Source organism: Rattus rattus, chromosome 4 (genome assembly GCF_011064425.1).
Source record: "Rattus rattus isolate New Zealand chromosome 4, Rrattus_CSIRO_v1, whole genome shotgun sequence".
Classification (NCBI taxonomy): domain Eukaryota; kingdom Metazoa; phylum Chordata; class Mammalia; order Rodentia; family Muridae; genus Rattus; species Rattus rattus.
Genome location: NC_046157.1, coordinates 108,041,351 through 108,047,277, shown reverse-complemented (window position 1 = coordinate 108,047,277; position 5,927 = coordinate 108,041,351). Strand labels below are relative to the sequence as shown.

At 41.4% G+C, this 5,927-nt stretch overlaps 1 pseudogene; it reads left to right on the top strand.

The window, feature by feature from the left end:
- Window positions 1-3,038: 3,038 nt before the first annotated feature.
- On the top strand, window positions 3,039-3,479 carry LOC116898126 (annotated as a pseudogene).
- The last annotated feature ends 2,448 nt before the right edge of the window (window positions 3,480-5,927 follow it).

Sequence of the window (5,927 nt, the reverse complement as noted above, 5' to 3'; positions counted from 1 at the left end):
CCACTGCGCAATGCAGATGGCAAGAATTTCTTTTCAAAATAGGAAATATACAAAACTGATATTCATGGTAATGAACCCAAGGGAGTGTCTGAGCCTAAATACCATCAAAGAGCAAATTATGACCTAAATCATAGAGTAACATCATGATGTTAATTGCATCTTATCATATTCTGACTCCTTTGCAATTTCAATTCATATCCTATAATGATTAATTAAGATTAAGTTAAACAGTAAGCCCTATTTTTCTCTTATCAATCAGATTTTATTTCATTGAGAAATGTGAAAGACTTTGAGGACTTTAAAGATGTTTCCTAGGTAGAGAGAGAAGAAGGAAGGAAAAAATAGAAGCAGACGAATAACTGGCTACAGCCTCCTTCTAAAATGTCCTTTAAATTTTAGTGTAATAGTTTTAATCTTTATGCCCATTAATTCCCAAATACATGTGTAAATTTGTAAACTATACTAATATATTTATAAGAGGGCTCTTAATAAACTGTACTAAATAAAAGGAAGTTTAAAATATTTCCATTTTGCCTTTTCTCTTTATTTTTTTTCTGAGACAGAATATTGCTACATAGAGCAAGAAGTCCTTGAACTCATTGTATAGCCCTTGCTAACTCTGAAATTATGATCCTCTTGCCTACTGGAATAACAGGTGTGCAGCACCACACATCGCTGGACGATGGCATTTTTAAAATCTATTCTCTTCTCTTTTTATATTATTTATTCTTTTTTTCAGTCCAGACTTTATACTCCTCCTGGTCTACCCTCTGACTGTTCCATATCCCATACCTCCTCCCCATGTGTCCCTCACCGCACCAGGCCTCCCAACTCCCTGAAAAATTCTAATTTTAACAGAAGGATCAGTAAGCTAGCTATCTGGCAGCTTCAGTTAAAAGAAAAACTGATGAAACTTTTTTTAGCATCACTTATGATGAAACCTGAGGTTTAAAAAAAGTGTTGTGTTTGAACGCGTTACTTAGCTGATGAAATTTATCTTGATAACACTTTATTAAAATGAGCAACTTTGATCTGCACGTTGAGCTGAACCTACACCACAGCTCTCTGCACCCAGATCCTGCCCAGAGAGAGCTGGTCTCCCAAGAGTGCTGGCAAACCTGAAAGCGCAGGTCAGACTACCACTTCTGTGCCAAGGGGCCCACCCAAAGCATGTAGGACACTGGAACTGAGACATGGTCTAGGACAGGATCCTTCCGGTTTCAGTCTGTGCCCAGAACTGGCCCTGTGTCAGAGCTCTTTATGCCCACATCCTGCTGGGAGAAAGCTGGTCTCCCCGGAGTAGTAACACACAGACTTACAGGAGGGTCAAGCCACTGTCAGAGACAGCAACACCAGCTAACACCAGAAATAACCAAATAAATAGAGGCAAGGTGCAAGAAACTAAGTGACAGAAACCAAGGCCACTTGGTATCTTCAGAATTCAGTTCTCCCACCACAGCCAGTCCTGAATACCCCAGTACACTGAACAAAACAAGACTCTGATTTAAAATCACATCTCATGATGATGTAGGGGGGAAACTATACCCGAGAAAAAGTAAGAAAGTAATCTTTCAACTAACCCAAAAGAAGAAAACCACACAAACATAATTCCACCTCTAACAACAAAAATAACAGGGAACAACAATCACTTTTCCTTAATATCTCTTAGCATCAATACACTCAATTCCCCAATAAAAAGACATAGACTAACAGACTGGATATGTAAAGAGTTCCCAGCATTTTGTTGCATACAGGAAACACACATCAGTGACAAAGACAGGAACTACCTTAGAGTAAAAGGCTGGGAAAAAAGTTTACGAGCAAATGGTCTGAGGAAACAAGCTGAAGTAGCCATTCTGATATCAAATAAAATTGACTTTCAACTAAAAGTTATCAAAAAAGATAAGGCAGGACACTTCATACTTGTCAACAGAAAAATCCAACACGATGAACTCTCAATTCTGAATATCTATGCTCCAAATGCAAGGGCGCCCACATTCATAAAAGAAACTTTACTAAAGCTCAAAGCATACATTGCACCTTACACAATAATAGTGGATGAATTCAACATCCCACTCCCAACAATGGACAGATCAAAGAAAGAGAAACAAAACGGACAAAGTGAAGCTAACAGATGTTATGAACCAAATGGATTTAACAGATATCTACGAAACATTTCATCCTAAAACAAAAGAATATACCTTTTCCTCAGCACCTCATGGTACCTTCTCCAAAATTGACCAGATAATCAGTCTCAAAACAGGCCTTAACAGATACAAGAAGATTGAAATAATCCCATGCATCCTGTCATATCACCACGGACAAAGACTGGTCTTCAATAACAACAAAAACGACAGAAAGCCCACATACACATGGAAGTTGAATAATGCTCTACTCAATGATAACCTGGTCAAGGATGGAATAAAGAAAGAACTTAAAGACTTTTTAAAATATAATGAAAATGAAGGCGCAACATACTCAAGCTTATGGGATACAATGAAAGCTGTGCTAAGAGGAAAACTCATAGCTCTGAGTACCTCCAAAAGGAAGCTGGAAAGGGCATACACCAGCACCTTGACCACACACCTAAAAGCTCTAGAACAAAAAGAATCAAATACACTCTAGAGAAATAGACAGGAGAAAATAATCAAACTCAGGGTTGAAATCAATCAAGTAGAAACAAAAAGAATTTACAAAACATCAAGAAAACCAGGAGATGGTTCTTTGAGAAAAGAAACAAGATAGATAAACCATACTAAACAGAAGTCACAGAGAATGTATCCAAATTAACAAAATCAGAAATGAAAAGGGAAACATAACAACAGAAACTGAGGAAATACAAAGAATCATCAGACTATACCACAAAATCCTATATTCAACAAAACTGGAAAATCTGGATAAAGTAGACAATTTTCTAAACAGATATCAGGTGCTAAAGGTAAATCAGGATCAGATAAACCATTTAAACAGTCCCATAACTCCTAAAGGAATAGAAGCAATCTTTAAAAGTCTTCCAATAGGAGCGACATCGACGCAAGATGGCAGCCACCACAGGCTCGGGAGTAAAAGTCCCTCAAAATGTCCGACTGTTGGAAGAGCTGGAAGAAGGCCAGAAAGGAGTAGGCGACCGCACAGTTAGCTGGGATCTGGAAGACGACGAGGACACGACACTCACAAGATGGACAGGCATGATAATTGGGCCTCCACGAACAATTTATGAAAACCAAATACACAGCCTTAAGATAGAGTGTGGGCCTTAGTAGCCAGAAGCACCCCCGTCTGTGAGATTTGTAACAAGAGTCAATATGAGTGGCGTGAGCAGTTCCAATGGAGTGGTGGATCCATGAGCCATGGCAGTGCTGGCAAAGTGGCAGAATTCCTGCAGCATCAAAGTCATCCTGCAGGAACTGAGGCGCTTGATGATGTCAAAAGAGAACATGAAGCTGCCACAGCCACCAGGACAGTGTTACAGCAATTAGTCATCAAGGCCCTGGCCTCCCTTCCCCATCCAATCCAAGTCTTCATTTTCCACAGTAGTAAATTTTCTAGATCCATCTGTAGACCTCAAAGTACTGGAGAGGAAGCCCCACTCAGACTTCATCCTGAGACACTGCTCCGATACTAACTTCTTGTCCATTTGAAATACCTAAGTTGTGCTGTGTAACATCATCTGTCAAGTGTAACCACTGTCTGCCTGGTTGAACTTCTGGGATCAAGAAAGTGTGTTGAAATCGGTTTCCTTTGGGAGCGGTGGGCACAGCTAACCCAACTGTGAACAGACACGTCTCACACAATCACCTGCTGCTGGCGCTCGGCCTGGGTTTGCCTTTGCCCGCCCCGCCCTCCGCCACAGCTGTGTGGTGGCCCTTAGAATAGATGGGGAGGCTTCAGGTAGCAGCCGTGGGATTGACCACCACTGGGCTTGGGGCACTTTGGCTGCCCCCCTGCTTTCTTAAGTCTTACGTGATTGCTAAGCCATGGTCCCCACTCCTCCACTCCCACCCTTGGCCAAAGCTTAAATTGTAACCTCCCCTCCCTCTGAAATTGGCCGCGGGTGAGGAATTCAGGGCTTCCCGTCTCCCCACCTTTATCAAGGGGTGCTGCTTTCCCCTCCTCAAGTCCCTTGTTGCCCATCACCACCCAACACTTGCTGTGGCCAGAAGCCACCAGATGAGGTTGGAAGAGCCTGGCCTCCCTTACTTAGCTCCGAACCATACTTGTTCACCTGCCACCAGCCTGGGAAGGGAGTGCCGAGTCCTCAGCCCTGCCACCACCATCAGCCCTTGAGCTTTGAGCTCAGATCTAGAGGTGAACAGAGCAGTCACAGGGCAACTCAGACGGGCCAGCGCTCAGGGTCCTTGGATATATGCCTAGAGAAAGGCCATGCAGAGAGTCCTCGGTGCACATGGTTCTGAGTTGGTTCCTTTTCCCATAATTGTTTTGCTTTTACACATTGAAGAGGTTTGAACAGGGCTCTCAGTCACCCTGGTCACCCATCGGGTCTGGTGTGAAGCCTGACAGCTGGAGCATGAGGCCCTGACCCTGCAGACTCAGGTTTCAGTGTTGCTCCTCAGACCCTCGGCAGGGACCCAGAGGAGCTCTGTGTCACCACGTTCGCAGATCGTTTGCAGATCGGTGGGCCTGGCTCCTGGCTCATTGCCAAGGTCCCCATTCTGTTCAGGACCACTAAATGTTGAAATGTGGATGCATACTGAAATAAAGGCAATTCGTTGTGTTGAAAAAATAAAAGTCTCCCAATCAGCAAAAAGCCCAGGACTAGATGGGTTTAGTGCAGAATTCTATCAGACCTTCTTAGAAGACTTAATACTGTCCAAACTATTCCACAAAACAGAAACAGAAGGAACACTGCCCAATTCCTTCTATGAAGCAAAATTATGCTTATACCTAAACCACACAAAGACTCAACAAAAAAAGAAAACTTCAGACCAATTTCACTTATGAATATTGATGCCAAAATAATCAACAAGATTATTTTGAATCCAAGAACACATCAAAGCAATCATTCATCATGATCAAGTAGGCTTCATCCTAGGGATGCAGGAATGGTTCGATATATGGAAATCCATCAACATAATCCACTATATAAAGAAACTCAAAGAAAAAAACCACATAACCTATACAAACTCAAAGAAAAAACCCATTTATCCATTTCATTAGATGCTAAGAAAGCATTTGAAAACATTCAACACCCCTTCATGGTAAAAGTCTTGGAAAGATCAGGAATTCAAGTACCATACATAAACAGTAAAAGCAATATACAGCAACACAGTACCCAACATCAAACTAAATGGAGAGAAACTTGAAGCAATCCCACTAAAACCAGGGGTGAGACAAGGCTTCCCACTCTCTCCCTACCTATTTAATATAGTACTGGAAGTCCTAGCCAGAGCAATCAGACAACGAAAGGAGGTCAAAGGAATACAAATTGGAAAGGAAGTCAAAATATCACTATTTGCAGAAGATATGGTAGTATACTTAAGTGACCCCAAAAAATTCCACTGGAGAATTCCTACAGCTGATAAACAACTTCACCAAAGTGGCTGGATACAAAATTAAGTCAAATCAGTAGTCTTCCTCTACTCAAAGGATAAACAGGCTGAGAAAGAAATTAGGGAAATGACACCCTTCTCAATAGTCATGAATGATACAAAATACCTCAGTGTGACTCTAACCAAGCAAGTGAAAGATCTGTATGACAGGAACTTCAAGTATCTGAAGAAAGAAATTGAAGATCTCAGAAGATGGAAGGATCTCTCATACTCATGGACTGGCAGGATTAATATTGTAGAAATGGCAATCTTGCCAAGAGCAATCTACAGATTTAATGAAATCCCTATCAAAATTCCAACTAATTCTTCATAGAGTTAGAAAGAGCAATTTACAAATTCATTTGGAATAACAAAAAA